Source organism: Oncorhynchus masou, chromosome 24 (assembly GCF_036934945.1).
Source record: "Oncorhynchus masou masou isolate Uvic2021 chromosome 24, UVic_Omas_1.1, whole genome shotgun sequence".
NCBI classification, from domain to species: Eukaryota; Metazoa; Chordata; class Actinopteri; order Salmoniformes; family Salmonidae; genus Oncorhynchus; species Oncorhynchus masou.
Genome location: NC_088235.1, coordinates 2,734,398 through 2,754,004, shown reverse-complemented (window position 1 = coordinate 2,754,004; position 19,607 = coordinate 2,734,398). Strand labels below are relative to the sequence as shown.

The 19,607-nt window shown below is 44.4% G+C and overlaps 1 protein-coding gene across 1 annotated transcript in view; it reads left to right on the top strand.

Moving 5' to 3' along the window:
• The window catches only part of LOC135511534 (muscarinic acetylcholine receptor M3-like), a 167,274-nt gene that overhangs the window by 17,248 nt on the left and 130,419 nt on the right, over positions 1 to 19,607 (top strand). The gene's annotated exons all lie outside the window — the stretch shown is intronic.

The following is a 19,607-nucleotide window of genomic DNA, read 5'->3' as shown; positions in this document are numbered from 1 at the left end:
ATGCGAGCTATTCAGACTGGAAGCCAGTGGAGAGAGCGGAGGAGCGGGGTGACATGAGAGAACTTGGGAAGGTTGAACACCAGACGGGCTGCGGCGTTCTGGATGAGTTGTAGGGGTTTAATGGCACAGGCAGGGAGCCCAGCACAACAGCGACTGCAGTAATCCAGACACCAGATGACTAAGTGCCTGGATTAGGACCTGCGCCGCTTCCTGTGTGACAGGGTTCAGACTACTCTGCGGATGTTGTAGAGCATGAACCTACAGGAACGGGCCACCGCCATGATGTTGGTTGAGAACTATTACAGGGTGTTGTCCAGGATCACGCCAAGGTTCTTAGCGCTCTGGGAGGAGGACACAATGGAGTTGTCAACCGTGATGGCGAGATCATGGAACGGGCAGTCCTTCCCCGGGAGGAAGAGCAGCTCCGTCTTGCCGAGGTTCAGCTTGAGGTGGTGATCCGTCATCCACACTGATATGTCTGCCAGACATGCAGAGATGCGATTCACCTGGTCATCAGAAGGGGGAAAGGAGAAGATTAATTGTGTGTCGTCTGCATAGCAATGATAGGAGAGACCATGTTCAGACTTATGACAGAGCCAAGTGACTTGGTGTATAGCGAGAATAGGAGAGGGCCTAGAACAGAGCCCTGGGGGACACCAGTGGTGAGAGCGCGTGGCGAGGAGACAGATTCTACAGCCACGCCACCTGGTTAGGACCGACCTGTCAGGTAGGACGCAATCAGTCTGGGCCGCACCGGAGATGCCCAACTCGGAGAGGGTGGAGAGGAGGATCTGATGGTTCACAGTATCGAAGGCAGCCGATAGGTCTAGAAGGATGAGAGCAGAGGAGAGAGAGTTAGCTTTAGCAGTGCGGAGCGCACTCCGTGATGCAGAGAAGAGCAGTCTCAGTTGAATGACTAGTCTTGAAACCTGACTGATTTGGATCAAGAAGGTCATTCTGAGAGAGAGATAGAGGGAGAGCTGGCCAAGGACACCATATTCAGGCACGTTCAAGAGTTTTGGAGAGAAAAGAAAGAAGGGATACTGGTCTGTAGTTGTTGACATCGGAGGGATCGAGTGTAGGTTTCTTCAGAAGGGGTGCAACTCTCGCTCTCTTGAAGACGGAAGGGACGTAGCTCTGCGGTCAGGGATGAGTTGATGAGCGACACTCTGACAAGGGAGAAGGTCCCCTGAAATGGTCTGGACTACAGAGGAGGGGATAGGGTCACGGGCAGGTTGTTGGGCGGTCCGGCCGTCACAATTCAGACTACAGATTTCATCTGGAGAGAGAGGGAAGAAAGAGGTCAGAGCACAGGGTAGGGCAGTGTGAGCAGAACCAGCGGTGTCGTTTGACTTAGCAAACGATATTCAGATGTCAGTCGACCTTCTTTTCAAAATGGTTGACGAAGTCATCTGCAGAGAGGGAGGATGGGGGGAGGGGGAGGAGGATTCAGAAGGGAGGAGAAGGTGGCAAAGAGCTTCCTAGGGTTAGAGGCAGATGCTTGGAATTTAGAGTGGTACAAAGTGGCTTTAGCAGCAGAGACAGAGGAGGAAAATGTACACTCTAGGGAGTGAATATTCAGGTCCGCAGGGAGGCGTCTAGTTTTCCTCCATTTCAGCTCGGCTGCCCGGAGCTCTGTTCTGTGAGCTCGCAATGAGTCATCGAGCCACGGAGCGGGGAGGGGAGGACCTGTCCACCTGGAGGATAGGGGACATAGAGAGTCAAAGGATGCAGAAAGGGAAGAGACCAGGGTTGAGGAGGCAGAGTCAGGAGAAAGGTTGGAGAAGGTATGAGCAGAGGGAAGAGATGAAAGGATGGAAGAGGAAAGAGTAGTCTACACTTACAAGAGACTACAGTCGAAGGTTGGGACGGCGCGATACCATCCAGTAGGGGCAGTGTAAGTGTTGGATGAGACACTCAAGGTAGTGGTCGGAGACTTGGAGGGGAGTTGCAGTGAGGTTAGTGGAAGAACAGCATCTAGTAAAGATGACACCATATTCAGAGCGTATTGCCTGCCTTGTGAGTAGGGGGGAAGGTGAGAGGGTGAGGTCAAAAGAGGAGAGGAGTGGAAAGAAGGAGGCAGAGAGGAATGAGTCAAAGGTAGACGTACAGTTACAGTCTATTACCCAGGACTGTGAGAGGTGAGCCGTCACTCTATTACAGGAAAGGAGCTTATCAAGGCATCAAGCTCATTGATGAACTCTCCGAGGGAACCTGGAGGGCGATAAATGATAAGAATGTTAAGCTTGAAAGGGCTGGTAACTGTGACAGCATGGAATTCAAAGGAGGCGATAGATAGATGGGTAAGGGGAGAGAGAGAGAATGACCACTTGGGAGAGATGAGGATCCCGGTGCCACCACCCCGCTGACCAGAAGCTCTCGGGGTGTGCTAGAACACGTATTCGGACGAAGAGAGAGCATATTCAGAGTAGCAGTGTTATCTGTGGTGATCCATGTTTCCGTCAGTGCCAGGAAGTCGAGGGACTGGAGGGACACCATATTCAGACTACAGTCTACATAGGCTGAGATGAACTCTGCCTTGTTGGCCGCAGATCGGCAGTTCCAGAGGCTACCGGAGACCAGTCTGCACTCTATTACACCATATTCAGACTACAGTCTACACTCTATTACACCATATTCAGACTACAGTCTACACTCTATTACACCATATTCAGACTACAGTCTACACTCTATTACACCATATTCAGACTACAGTCTACACTCTGTCTGTTACACCATATTCAGACTTCAGTCTACACTCTATTACACCATATTTAGACTACAGTCTACACTCTGTCTGTTACACCATATTTAGACTACAGTCTACACTCTATTACACCATATTCAGACTACAGTCTGCACTCTATTACACCATATTCAGACTACAGTCTACACTCTATTACACCATATTCAGACTTCAGTCTACACTCTATTACACCATATTCAGACTACAGTCTGCACTCTATTACACCATATTCAGACTACAGTCTACACTCTATTACACCATATTCAGACTACAGTCTACACTCTATTACACCATATTCAGACTACAGTCTACACTCTATTACACCATATTCAGACTACAGTCTACACTCTGTCTGTTACACCATATTCAGACTTCAGTCTACACTCTATTACACCATATTTAGACTACAGTCTACACTCTGTCTGTTACACCATATTTAGACTACAGTCTACACTCTATTACACCATATTCAGACTACAGTCTGCACTCTATTACACCATATTCAGACTACAGTCTACACTCTATTACACCATATTTAGACTACAGTCTACACTCTATTACACCATATTCAGACCACAGTCTACACTCTGTCTGTTACACCATATTCAGACTACAGTCTACACTCTATTACACCATATTCAGACTACAGTCTACACTCTATTACACCATATTCAGACTACAGTCTACACTCTGTTACACCATATTCAGACTACAGTCTACACTCTATTACACCATATTCAGACCACAGTCTACACTCTGTCTGTTACACCATATTCAGACTACAGTCTACACTCCATTACACCATATTCAGACTACAGTCTACACTCTATTACACCATATTCAGACTACAGTCTACACTCTATTACACCATATTCAGACTACAGTCTACACTCTATTACACCATATTCAGACTACAGTCTACACTCTATTACACCATATTCAGACTACAGTCTACACTCTGTCTGTTACACCATATTCAGACTACAGTCTACACTCTATTACACCATATTCAGACTACAGTCTACACTCTATTACACCATATTCAGACTTCAGTCTACACTCTATTACACCATATTCAGACTACAGTCTACACTCTATTACACCATATTCAGACTACAGTCTACACTCTATTACACCATATTCAGACTACAGTCTACACTCTATTACACCATATTCAGACTACAGTCTACACTCTATTACACCATATTCAGACTACAGTCTACACTCTATTACACCATATTCAGACTTCAGTCTACACTCTATTACACCATATTCAGACTACAGTCTACACTCTATTACACCATATTCAGACTACAGTCTACACTCTATTACACCATATTCAGACTTCAGTCTACACTCTGTCACACCATATTCAGACTACAGTCTACACTCTATTACACCATATTCAGACTACAGTCTACACTCTATTACACCATATTCAGACTACAGTCTACACTCTATTACACCATATTCAGACTACAGTCTACACTCTATTACACCATATTCAGACTACAGTCTACACTCTGTTACACCATATTCAGACTACAGTCTACACTCTATTACACCATATTCAGACTACAGTCTACACTCTATTACACCATATTCAGACTACAGTCTACACTCTATTACACCATATTCAGACTACAGTCTACACTCTATTACACCATATTCAGACTACAGTCTACACTCTGTCTGTTACACCATATTCAGACTACAGTCTACACTCTATTACACCATATTCAGACTACAGTCTACACTCTATTACACCATATTCAGACTTCAGTCTACACTCTATTACACCATATTCAGACTACAGTCTACACTCTATTACACCATATTCAGACTACAGTCTACACTCTATTACACCATATTCAGACTACAGTCTACACTCTATTACACCATATTCAGACTACAGTCTACACTCTATTACACCATATTCAGACTACAGTCTACACTCTATTACACCATATTCAGACTTCAGTCTACACTCTATTACACCATATTCAGACTACAGTCTACACTCTATTACACCATATTCAGACTACAGTCTACACTCTATTACACCATATTCAGACTTCAGTCTACACTCTGTTACACCATATTCAGACTACAGTCTACACTCTATTACACCATATTCAGACTACAGTCTACACTCTATTACACCATATTCAGACTACAGTCTACACTCTATTACACCATATTCAGACTACAGTCTACACTCTATTACACCATATTCAGACTACAGTCTACACTCTATTACACCATATTCAGACTACAGTCTACACTCTATTACACCATATTCAGACTACAGTCTACACTCTATTACACCATATTCAGACTACAGTCTACACTCTATTACACCATATTCAGACTACAGTCTACACTCTATTACACCATATTCAGACTACAGTCTACACTCTATTACACCATATTCAGACTACAGTCTACACTCTATTACACCATATTCAGACTACAGTCTACACTCTATTACACCATATTCAGACTACAGTCTACACTCTATTACACCATATTCAGACTACAGTCTACACTCTATTACACCATATTCAGACTACAGTCTACACTCTGTTACACCATATTCAGACTACAGTCTACACTCTATTACACCATATTCAGACTACAGTCTACACTCTATTACACCATATTCAGACTACAGTTACACTCTGTTAGACCATATTCAGACTACAGTCTACACTCTGTTAGACCATATTCAGACTACAGTCTACACTCTGTCTGTTACACCATATTCAGACCACAGTCTACACTCTATTACACCATATTCAGACTACAGTCTACACTCTATTACACCATATTCAGACTACAGTCTACACTCTGTTACACCATATTCAGACTACAGTCTACACTCTATTACACCATATTCAGACCACAGTCTACACTCTGTCTGTTACACCATATTCAGACTACAGTCTACACTCCATTACACCATATTCAGACTACAGTCTACACTCTATTACACCATATTCAGACTACAGTCTACACTCTATTACACCATATTCAGACTACAGTCTACACTCTATTACACCATATTCAGACTACAGTCTACACTCTGTTACACCATATTCAGACTACAGTCTACACTCTATTACACCATATTCAGACTACAGTCTACACTCTATTACACCATATTCAGACTACAGTTACACTCTGTTAGACCATATTCAGACTACAGTCTACACTCTGTTAGACCATATTCAGACTACAGTCTACACTCTGTCTGTTACACCATATCCAGACAGACCACAGTCTACACTCTATTACACCATATTCAGACTACAGTCTACACTCTATTACACCATATTCAGACTACAGTCTACACTCTGTTACACCATATTCAGACTACAGTCTACACTCTATTACACCATATTCAGACCACAGTCTACACTCTGTCTGTTACACCATATTCAGACTACAGTCTACACTCCATTACACCATATTCAGACTACAGTCTACACTCTATTACACCATATTCAGACTACAGTCTACACTCTATTACACCATATTCAGACTACAGTCTACACTCTATTACACCATATTCAGACTTCAGTCTACACTCTATTACACCATATTCAGACTACAGTCTACACTCTATTACACCATATTCAGACTACAGTCTACACTCTATTACACCATATTCAGACTACAGTCTACACTCTATTACACCATATTCAGACTACAGTCTACACTCTGTCTGTTACACCATATTCAGACTACAGTCTACACTCTATTACACCATATTCAGACTTCAGTCTACACTCTATTACACCATATTCAGACTACAGTCTACACTCTATTACACCATATTCAGACTACAGTCTACACTCTATTACACCATATTCAGACTACAGTCTACACTCTATTACACCATATTCAGACTACAGTCTACACTCTATTACACCATATTCAGACTACAGTCTACACTCTATTACACCATATTCAGACTACAGTCTACACTCTATTACACCATATTCAGACTACAGTCTACACTCTGTTACACCATATTCAGACTACAGTCTACACTCTGTTACACCATATTCAGACTACAGTCTACACTCTATTACACCATATTCAGACTACAGTCTACACTCTATTACACCATATTCAGACTACAGTCTACACTCTATTACACCATATTCAGACTACAGTCTACACTCTATTACACCATATTCAGACTACAGTCTACACTCTGTCTGTTAACCATATTCAGACTACAGTCTACACTCTATTACACCATATTCAGACTGCAGTCTACACTCTATTACACCATATTCAGACTACAGTCTACACTCTATTACACCATATTCAGACTACAGTCTACACTCTATTACACCATATTCAGACTACAGTCTACACTCTATTACACCATATATAGACTACAGTCTACACTCTATTACACCATATTTAGACTACAGTCTACACTCTGTTACACCATATTCAGACTACAGTCTACACTCTATTACACCATATTCAGACTACAGTCTACACTCTATTACACCATATTCAGACTACAGTCTACACTCTATTACACCATATTCAGACTACAGTCTACACTCTGCTACACCATATTCAGACTACAGTCTACACTCTGTTACACCATATTCAGACTACAGTCTACACTCTATTACACCATATTCAGACTACAGTCTACACTCTATTACACCATATTCAGACTACAGTCTACACTGTTACACCATATTCAGACTACAGTCTACACTCTATTACACCATATTCAGACTACAGTCTACACTCTATTACACCATATTCAGACTACAGTCTACACTCTATTACACCATATTCAGACTACAGTCTACACTCTGTCTGTTACACCTTATTCAGACTACAGTCTACACTCTATTACACCATATTCAGACTACAGTCTACACTCTGTCTGTTACACCATATTCAGACTACAGTCTACACTCTATTACACCATATTCAGACTACAGTCTACACTCTGTCTGTTACACCATATTCAGACTACAGTATACACTCTATTACACCATATTCAGACTACAGTCTACACTCTATTACACCATATTCAGACTACAGTATACACTCTATTACACCATATTCAGACTACAGTCTACACTCTATTACACCATATTCAGACTACAGTCTACACTCTGTCTGTTACACCATATTCAGACTACAGTATACACTCTATTACACCATATTCAGACTACAGTCTACACTCTATTACACCATATTCAGACTACAGTATACACTTTATTACACCATATTCAGACTACAGTCTACACTCTATTACACCATATTCAGACTACAGTCTACACTCTATTACACCATATTCAGACTACAGTCTACACTCTATTACACCATATTCAGACTACAGTCTACACTCTATTACACCATATTCAGACTACAGTCTACACTCTGTCTGTTACACCATATTCAGACTACAGTCTACACTCTATTACACCATATTCAGACTACAGTCTACACTCTATTACACCATATTCAGACTACAGTCTACACTCTATTACACCATATTCAGACTACAGTCTACACTCTATTACACCATATTCAGACTACAGTCTACACTCTGTCTGTTACACCATATTTAGTCCTCTGATAAGCCTTTCTTCACATTGACCTTTATGTGGGTCTGTAAATGTATTTTCAAACATATCCTAAATGTTTGAACAGCTGGAATTACACTTCCTTTATTTGATCCATCCAGCTTTGTTAAATATCTTGTATCCCCAACGGTCGTCGTTATCTAATGAACCCTCTTCTCCATGACTCTGCATTTCACATCATTTGACTATCATAGATTTGACTGATCATAGGTCATAGGTCGTAGGTTTGACTGTTCATAGGTCATTGTTCATAGGTTATAGGTATGACTGATCATAGGTCATAGGTCGTAGGTTTGACTGATCATAGGTCATAGGTTTGACTGATCATAGGTCATAGGTTTGACTGATCATAGGTCATAGGTCATTGTTTCGACTGATCATAGGTCATAGGTTCGACTGATCATAGGTCACAGGTTCGACTGATCATAGGTCATAGGATCGACTGATCATTGGTCATAGGTCACAGGTTCGACTGATCATAGGTCATAGGATCGACTGATCATTGGTCATAGGTCATAGGTTCGACTGATCATTGGTCATAGGTCATAGTTTCAACTGATCATAGGTCATAGGTCATAGTTTCAACTGATCATAGGTCATAGGTCATAGTTTCAACTGATCATAGGCCATAGGTTTGACTGATCATAGGTCATAGGTCATAGGTTATTGGTTTGACTGAAAATAGGCCATAGGTCATAGGTTCGACTGATCATAGGTCATAGGTCATAGGTTTGACTGATCATAGGTCATAGGTCAACATGATGGTGCCGACATTATGGTGCCAACATTATGGTGCCGACATTATGGTGCCAACATTATGGTGCCAACATGATGGTGCCAACATGATGGTGCCGACATTATGGTGCCGACATTATGGTTCCAACATTATGGTGCCGACATTATGGTGCCGACATTATGGTGCCGACATGATGGTGCCGACATTATGGTGCCGACATTATGGTGCCAACATTATGGTGCCAACATGGGAAGAACATCTTACCTCTGGCCATAATGATGTCAGATGTAAGGATAAGCAGAGTCAATGACCATGATGATGTCAGAGGTAAGGATAAGCAGAGTCAATCACCATGATGATGTAATGATAAGCAGAGTCAATGACCATGATGATGTCAAAGGTAAGGATAAGCAGAGACAATCACCATGATGATGTCAGATGTAAGGATAAGCAGAGTCAATGACCATGATGATGTCAGAGGTAAGGATAAGCAGAGTCAATCACCATAATGATGTCAGAGGTAAGGATAAGCAGAGTCAATCACCATGATGATGTAAGGATAAGCTGAGTCAATGACCATAATGATGTCAGAGGTAAGGATAAGCAGAGTCAATCACAATGATCATATAAGGATAAGCAGAGTAAATGGCCATGATGATGTAAGGATTAGCAGAGTGAATGACCATAATGATGTCAGAGGTAAGGATAAGCAGAGTCAATCACCATGACGATGTCAGATGTAAGGATAAGCAGAGTCAATGACCATGATGATGTCAGAGGTAAGGATAAGCAGAGTCAATCACCATGATGATGTAAGGTTAAGCTGAGTCAATGATCATGATGATGTCAGAGGTAAGGATAAGCAGAGTCAATTACCATGATGATGTCAGAGCTAAGAATAAGCAGAGTCAATGGCCATGATGATGTCAGAGGTAAGGATAAGCAGAGTCAATCACCATGATGATGGGTTCTCTCTTTGTACATGAACTTACTACTGATGATGATGACGTGCAGTGTGAAATCTCCTGTGGTTGAGTTATTTTCCATCTGGGTGACCTCCCTCTGAGTGATGACCTCCCTCTGGGTAATGACCTCTCTCTGGGTAATGACCTCCCTCTGAGTGATGACCTCCCTCTGGGTAATGACCTCCCTCTGGGTAATGACCTCTCTCTGGGTAATGATCTCCCTCTGGGTAATGACCTCTCTCTGGGTAATGACCTCCCTCTGGGTAATGACCTCTCTCTGGGTAATGATCTCCCTCTGTCTAATGACCTCCATTTGGGTAATGACCCCCCTCTGGGTAATGACCCCCCTCTGGGTAATGACCTCCCTCTGGGTAATGACCTCCCTCTGGGTAATGACCTCCCTCTGTCTAATGACCTCCCTCTGTCTAATGACCTCTCTCTGGGTAATGACCTCTCTCTGGGTAATGACCTCCCTCTGTCTAATGATCTCCCTCTGTCTAATGACCGCTCTCTGGGTAATGACCTCTCTCTGGGTAATGACCTCCCTCTGTCTAATGACCTCTCTCTGGGTAATGACCTCTCTCTGGGTAATGACCTCCCTCTGTCTAATGACCTCTCTCTGGGTAATGACCTCTCTCTGGGTAATGACCTCCCTCTGTCTAATGATCTCCCTCTGTCTAATGACCGCTCTCTGGGTAATGACCCCCCTCTGGGTAATGACCCCCCTCTGTCTAATGACCTCTCTCTGGGTAATGACCTACCTCTGTCTAATGACCTTCCTCTGGGTAATGATCTCCCTCTGGGTAATGATCTCTCTCTGGGTAATGACTTCCCTCTGGGTAATGACCTCCCTCTGGGTAATGATCTCTCTCATGGTAATGACCTCCCTCTGGGTAATGACCTCCTCTGGGTAATGATCTCTCTCTGGGTAATGACCTCCCTCTGTCTAATGACCTTCCTCTGGGTAATGATCTCCCTCTGGGTAATGACCTCCCTCTGTATAATGATCTCTCTCTTGGTAATGACCTCCCTCTGGGTAATGACCCCCCTCTGGGTAATGATCTCCCTCTGGGTAATGACCCCCCTCTGGGTAATGACCCCCCCTGGGTAATGACCCCCCTCTGGGTATTTATCTCTCTCTGGGTAATGACCTCCCTCTGGGTAATGATCTCCCTCTGGGTAATGATCTCCCTCTGGGTAATGACCTCCCTCTGGGTAATGACCCCCCTCTGGGTAATGATCTCTCTTGGTAATGATCTCTCTCTGGGTAATGATCTTCCTCTGTCTAATGACCTCCCTCTGTCTAATGACCTCTCTCTGTGTAATGACCTCCCTCTGGGTAATGACCTCCCTCTGTCTAATGACCTCTCTCTGTCTAATGACCTCACTCTGGGTAATGATCTCTCTCTGTCTAATGACCTCCCTCTGGGTAATGACCTCTCTCTGTATAATGACCTCACTCTGGGTAATGATCTCTCTCTGTCTAATGACCTCCCTCTGGGTAATGACCTCTCTCTGGGTAATGACCTCTCTCTGGGTAATGACCTCCCTCTGTCTAATGATCTCTCTCTGTCTAATGACCTCTCTCTGGGTAATGACCTCTCTCTGGGTAATGACCTCTCTCTGTCTAATGACCTCTCTCTGGGTAATGATCTCTCTCTGGTTAATGACCTCCCTCTGGGTAATGATCTCTCTCTGGGTAATGACCTCTCTCTGTCTAATGTCCTCTCTCTGGGTAATGACCTCCCTCTGGGTAATGATCTCTCTTGGTAATGACCTCCTTCTGGATAATGATCTCCCTCTGGGTAATGATCTCCCTCTGGGTAATGATCTCTCTCTGGGTAATGACCTCCCTCTGGGTAATGATCTCTCTCTGGGTAATGACCTCCCTCTGGGTAATGATCTCCCTCTGGGTAATGATCTCACTCTGGGTAATGACCTCTCTCTGTGTAATGACCTCCCTCTGTGTAATGATCTCCCTCTGGGTAATGATCTCCCTCTGGGTCATGACCTCTGTATCTTCTGGCACAGTGTATTGTTTTGGTTTGGTTTAGAATAAAGAGGGGACATTTGGGTTATTTAGTTATTATGTGTATGCGATTTCCTCAGCTCTGAGGGGATCTGAGGTGTACACAGGCCATCATGTTGTGATTGGCTCAGCTCTGAGGAGATCTTAGGAGTACACAGGCCATCATGTTGTGATTGGCTCAGCTCTGAGGGGATCTGAGGAGTACACAGGCCATCATGTTGTGATTGGCTCAGCTCTGAGGAGATCTTAGGAGTACACAGGCCATCATGTTGTGATTGGCTCAGCTCTGAGGAGATCTTAGGAGTACACAGGCCATCATGTTGTGATTGGCTCAGCTCTGAGGAGATCTTAGGAGTACACAGGCCATCATGTTGTGATTGGCTCAGCTCTGAGGAGATCTTAGGAGTACACAGGCCATCATGTTGTGATTGGCTCAGCTCTGAGGGGATCTGAGGTGTACACAGGCCATCATATTGTGATTGGCTCAGCTCTGAGGAGATCTGAGGAGAACACAGGCCCATCCTATTGTGATTGGCTCAGCTCTGAGGGGATGTGAGGAGAACACAGGCCATCATATTGTGATTGGTTCAGCTCTGAGGGGATGTGAGGAGAACACAGGCCATCATGTTGTGATTGGCTCAGCTCTGAGGGGATGTGAGGAGAACACAGGCCATCATGTTGTGATTGGCTCAGCTCTGAGGGGATGTGAGGAGAACACAGGCCATCATATTGTGATTGGCTCAGCTCTCAGGGGATCTGAGGAGAACACAGGCCATCATATTGTGATTGGTTCAGCTCTGAGGGGATCTGAGGAGTACACAGGCCATCATGTTGCGATTGGCTCAGCTCTGAGGGGATGTGAGGAGAACACAGGCCATCATATTGTGATTGGCTCAGCTCTGAGGGGATCTGAGGAGTACACAGGCCATCATGTTGTGATTTGCTCAGCTCTGAGGGGATGTGAGGAGAACACAGGCCATCATGTTGTAATTGGCTCGGCTCTGAGGGGATGTGAGGAGAACACAGGCCATCATATTGTGATTGGCTCAGCTCTGAGGGGCCAGAGACAATATGTATCCTCATCTATTCCAGTGCTTGGTGTCCATCTTTGCTGCTTCGTTTAATTGAACGTATTCAGCCGAGATATTCCTCTTAGTAACACTTGCCAGTGTTTCCCAGAGTCCACCAGTGTTTCCCAGTCCGCCAGTGTTTCCCAGAGTCCACCAGTGTTTCCCAGAGTCCACCAGTGTTTCCCAGTCCGCCAGTGTTTCCCAGTCCGCCAGTGTTTCCCAGTCCGCCAGTGTTTCCCAGTCCGCCAGTGTTTCCCAGTCCGCCAGTGTTTCCCAGTCCGCCAATGTTTCCCAGTCCGCCAGTGTTTCCCAGTCCGCCAGTGTTTCCCAGTCCGTCAGTGTTTCCCAGTCCGCCAGTGTTTCCCAGTCCGCCAGTGTTTCCCAGTCCGTCAGTGTTTCCCAGTCCGCCAGTGTTTCCCAGTCCACCAGTGTTTCCCAGTCCGCCAGTGTTTCCCAGTCCGCCAGTGTTTCCCAGTCCGTCAGTGTTTCCCAGTCCACCAGTGTTTCCCAGTCCACCAGTGTTTCCCAGTCCACCAGTGTTTCCCAGTCCATTGCTCTGCCCAGGCATAAAGCACACACACGCTCCTGTCCAGTTGAGATGACTTGTAAACTATCTGTCATTTAAAAAAAAAATATATATAACCAGCCTGACTTCTGTTGTGTGATCTGTGTTTAGTGTGTGTGTGTGTGTGTGTGTGTGTGTGTGTGTGTGTGTGTGTGTGTGCGTGCGTGCGTGCGTGTGTGTGCATGTGTACTGTACTGTATGTAACTTGGGAGTGAAGTGTTGTACCAAACGCAGAACTAACAACGGTATCTTAGCACCAGTATACCTGGGACACATGGTCAAACTGTACCTTCTACCTATTGGCCTGTCTACACGCTCACAGAAAAGATACAACCACTCTCTCTGTGGATATCATTTGATGGCGCTGGTACACAGGGCCTTCTGACAAACATGGGGCTGTTAGAAAAGGAAGTTTAAACGTTTCTTTTTTTTATAGGAAACTGTTAAAACATTATATTCCCCTGGGGGCTGAGAGACAAACACGCTCTGACTTTTAACAAGAAACAGGAACTGAGGCCATTTTCACACTGAGGTTTTGAGGTGAAATGATGTTCTGCTTCACTGGCGAATGGCTCTGCTGTAATCTGTAATGTAATGAAGTCAGCATGCTCCTTTTTCCTGGGTCCCAAATGGAACCCCATACCCTACATAGTCCACTGCTTTGGACGAGCCCCAGTCCGAGGTGGTAGGGGATAATGAAGTCAGCATTCTCCTTCTTCCTGGGTCCCAAATGGAACCCCATACCCTACATAGTCCACTGCTTTGGACGAGCCCCAGTCCGAGGTGGTAGGGGTTAATGAAGTCAGCATGCTCCTTTTTCCTGGGTCCCAAATGGAATCCCATACCCTACATAGTCCACTGCTTTGGACGAGCCCCAGTCCGAGGTGGTAGGGGTTAATGAAGTCAGCATTCTCCTTCTTCCTGGGTCCCAAATGGAACCCCATACCCTACATAGTCCATTGCTTTGGACGAGCCCCAGTCCGAGGTGGTAGGGGTTAATGAAGTCAGCATTCTCCTTTTTCCTGGGTCCCAAATGGAACCCCATACCCTACATAGTCCACTGCTTTGGACGAGCCCCAGTCCGAGGTGGTAGGGGTTAATGAAGTCAGCATTCTCCTTTTTCCTGGGTCCCAAATGGAACCCCATACCCTACATAGTCCACTGCTTTGGACGAGCCCCAGTCCAAGGTGGTAGGGGATAATGAAGTCAGCATTCTCCTTTTCCTGGGTCCCAAATGGAACCCCATACCCTACATAGTCCACTGCTTTGGACGAGCCCCAGTCCAAGGTGGTAGGGGATAATGAAGTCAGCATGCTCCTTCTTTCTGGGTCCCAAATGGAACCCCATACCCTACATAGTCCACTGCTTTGGACGAGCCCCAGTCCGAGGTGGTAGGGGTTAATGAAGTCAGCATGCTCCTTTTTCCTGGGTCCCAAATGGAACCCCATACCCTACATAGTCCACTGCTTTGGACGAGCCCCAGTCCGAGGTGGTAGGGGTTAATGAAGTCAGCATGCTCCTTTTTCCTGGGTCCCAAATGGAACCCCATACCCTACATAGTCCACTGCTTTGGACGAGCCCCAGTCCGAGGTGGTAGGGGTTAATGAAGTCAGCATTCTCCTTTTTCCTGGGTCCCAAATGGAACCCCATACCCTACATAGTCCACTGCTTTGGACGAGCCCCAGTCCGAGGTGGTAGGGGTTAATGAAGTCAGCATTCTCCTTTTTCCTGGGTCCCAAATGGAACCCCATACCCTACATAGTCCACTGCTTTGGACGAGCCCCAGTCCGAGGTGGTAGGGGTTAATGAAGTCAGCATTCTCCTTTTCCTGGGTCCCAAATGGAACCCCATACCCTACATAGTCCACTGCTTTGGACGAGCCCCAGTCCAAGGTGGTAGGGGTTAATGAAGTCAGCATTCTCCTTTTTCCTGGGTCCCAAATGGAACCCCATACCCTACATAGTCCACTGCTTTGGACGAGCCCCAGTCCAAGGTGGTAGGGGATAATGAAGTCAGCATTCTCCGGATTCCTGGATGTTGTAAATGTTCTAAAAGCTACTTTATCTTTCTAGGTAGACATTTCAGTGGACATGTTCAGCGATGTGCATCACAGGGGCTCGTCTGGTATTTCTGGAGCACATCTTTATACAGTAGTAGTATGGCTGACCCCGACAAACAAAATAGTATATTTGTTGACTGAAGGTCATCAATCTATTGGACTAAATGTTTAAATGTTTATCCATATATAGACACATCCCTCTGGATTATAATGAAATCAACTATATGCATTGAGCTTGTCTGATGCTTTAAGCTTACAGTTTGATGAAATAAGACAAATGCCTCAAGAGGGAGCCAGAGATCTAGATAACCAGACTAAAACAACCTTATCCTGACCCAACTATTCTCCTCCTGTTCCTGCTGGCTTTCGCAGATTCTGCCGTTTACTCTCCAGAAGTTTCCGGTGACAGGCTACACGAGGAGTCGGCAACTTTTCACACGTGGAATGCAAATTTATCTTACTATTTCCACCTGAGCTGTGTTTTCGTATGCACATTTTCGTGAAACAGCTTCATTTAATTTATAATAGCGTCTTAATTTCTAATTTCTTCAAAATTCTATCCAACTCTAAATGTAAATGATACAAACCTGAGAAGGAACTTCTATTGCCATTGCCAACCATGTAAAAGTAGCCTATATAAAGCCAACCACTAAAACCATTGCAGCCTGCAGGTAGAAAATATCCTGATAAATAAAGTCCTATAAATCACATTATATTAGGGACCCCAGGTAGGATCCCTAATACAAATTGGTCTACACATGGCCTGTCTGCAACCAACTGCATAAACTACATATCACAGTCAGTAAAACTACATATCACAGTCAGTAAAAACTACATATCACAGTCAGTAAAACTACATATCACAGTCAGAAAAAACTACATATCCCAGTCAGAAAAACTACATATCACAGTCAGAAAAACGACATATCACAGTCAGAAAAACTACATATCACAGTCAGTAAAAACAGTCAGTAAAAACTACATATCACAGTCAGTAAAACTACATATCACAGTCAGTAAAACCACATCTAACAGTCAGTAAAACCACATCTAACAGTCAGTAAAACCACATCTAACAGTCAGTAAAACCACATCTCACAGTCAGTAAAACCACATCTAACAGTCAGTAAAACCACATCTCACAGTCAGTAAAACCACATCTAACAGTCAGTAAAACCACATCTAACAGTCAGTAAAACCACATCTAACAGTCAGTAAAACCACATCTCACAGTCAGTAAAACTTGTATATACTACTCAGATTTGTATGTAACGTTTATGGTAGTAATTTATTTAACTTTGTCTCCTCGGTAAGAAAAGCACCACTTATTTTTAAAATTAGGAATCCAATGTGCCATTTGTTTATTTCAGTGTTTACGTGACTAATGCTACTACTTTTTGGAAAATGTGTTGTATAATTATAACAGCTTTCACAGACAGGTGCATTACTATTGATCATTATCATTATCAGTCCTGTTTCGCCAGCTGTCAGTTATGTTGCATGGGAGGGATTTCTCAGAAAAGAAGAAGATTGTTGGTGTCATTCCACGTGAAATGCCACAGTAGCTCAGTTGTAACTATCCACACAAGGTGCTGCATCGTTTACTGGGTAGAAACTGTAGGTTTTGTCTCATATTTTCCAGACATCATGTGTATGTGTTTCTCTCTGCCCATCAGATTTACTCCAGTGAGAGAGAGAGAGTGTTATTCTGTGATTTACATTTAAGGCATCGCTCAGGTATCAGCTGGTAGCCTGACCTCTGGTATTTAAAGGCATAGATTGGGTATCAGCTGGTAGCCTGACCTCTGGTACTTAAAGGCATAGCTCATGTATCAGCTGGTAGCCTGACCTCTGGTACTTAAAGGCATAGCTCAGGTATCAGCTGGTAGCCTGACCTCTGGTACTTAAAGGCATAGCTCAGGTATCAGCTGGTAGCCTGACCTCTGGTTCTTAAAGGCATAGCTCAGGTATCAGCTGGTAGCCTGACCTCTGGTTCTTAAAGGCATAGCTCCGGTATCAGCTGGTAGCCTGACCTCTGGTTCTTAAAGGCATAGCTCAGGTATCAGCTGGTAGCCTGACCTCTGGTTCTTAAAGGCATAGCTCCGGTATCAGCTGGTAGCCTGACCTCTGGTTCTTAAAGGCATAGCTCAGGTATCAGCTGGTAGCCTGACCTCTGGTTCTTAAAGGCATAGATTGGGTATCAGCTGGTAGCCTGACCTCTGGTACTTAAAGGCATAGCTCAGGTATCAGCTGGTAGCCTGACCTCTGGTTCTTAAAGGCATAGCTCAGGTATCAGCTGGTAGCCTGACCTCTGGTTCTTAAAGGCATAGCTCAGGTATCAGCTGGTAGCCTGACCTCTGGTTCTTAAAGGCATAGCTCAGGTATCAGCTGGTAGCCTGGCCTCTGGTACTTAAAGGCATAGCTCAGATATCAGCTGGTAGCCTGACCTCTGGTACTTAAAGGCATAGCTCATGTATCAGCTGGTAGCCTGACCTCTGGTACTTAAAGGCATAGCTCCGGTATCAGCTGGTAGCCTGACCTCTGGTACTTAAAGGCATAGCTCAGGTATCAGCTGGTAGCCTGACCTCTGGTTCTTAATGTGAGGGGCCATTTCTCTGGTATCCTGACCTTAGACAAAAATAATCACCTTCTGTTATTCAAACGTTTATAGTCTCACAAAGGGACTCTAACCGGTTGATTTAAACATGTAGTCATAGTCTCATAAAGGGACTCTAACCGGTTGATTTAAACATGTAGTCATAGTCTCATAAAGGGAATCTGACAGTTGATTTAAACATGTAGTCATAGTCTCATAAAGGGACTCTAACCGGTTGATTTAAACACGTAGTCATAGTCTCATAAAGGGAATCTGACAGTTGATTTAACCGTGTAGTCTAACAGCACTCAGTCTTTACAGCAATCTAACCCAGCTGGATGGCCATCTCAAAGAGTAGTGGTTCTGGAGCAGCATGAGTAGACGCTGTGTCTGGGTGGAGTCTGGAGTCGCTAGGGCAACGGGCCTCCCTGCTCTGGGTGGAGTCTGGAGTCGCTAGGGCAACGGGCCTCCATGCTCTGGGTGGAGTCTGGAGTCGCTAGGGTAACGGGCCTCCCTGCTCTGGGTGGAGTCTGGAGTTGCTAGGGCAACGGGCCTCCCTGCTCTGGGTGGAGTCTGGAGTTGCTAGGGCAACTGGCCTCCCAGCTCTGGGGGGAGGAGCAGACAGGTCGAGAACGGAGAGCAGAAAAATCGCAAGGAAATCAAGAGATGGCAGCTGTACAGATTACTGATCCAATGGGCTTTGACTTCTGAAACACTGGAGAAAGACAACACAATATGATGACCCCCGTCACCTTAATGATTCAGCCCCTTAGATTAACTAGCAAGTTCAATTTAGGGGTCATGTTTATGCAGAATTCATTTTTCCACACACAAAAAAATAAAAGATAAAACACTTAAGAAATAGTTTTGTTAAACACAGATCTAAAATGGTTCTGATTGTAATTTCTGCTCGTCGTCAGACTAACGTTGTGCTTCAGTTGCACTTCTCCACTCGGATGAGAATTCAGAACAGGCGTTCAATCAACAGATGGCCCTCTGACTACTGTACACCAGTACTTTTCTCTGGTGTTGCCAGACGACCATCTCTCCCGTTAAAAATGCAAGAATAACTTTAAAGGAAAACATTAGGAAATGTAGCTGGCTACATTCTTCCTATGATAAACATTATACATCTGATGGCCGTGCTGCTGCTGCCTTGTCATTGTCAGATCATTTACTTGCTGCCAGCCAAACAGCTTTGTGCTTCT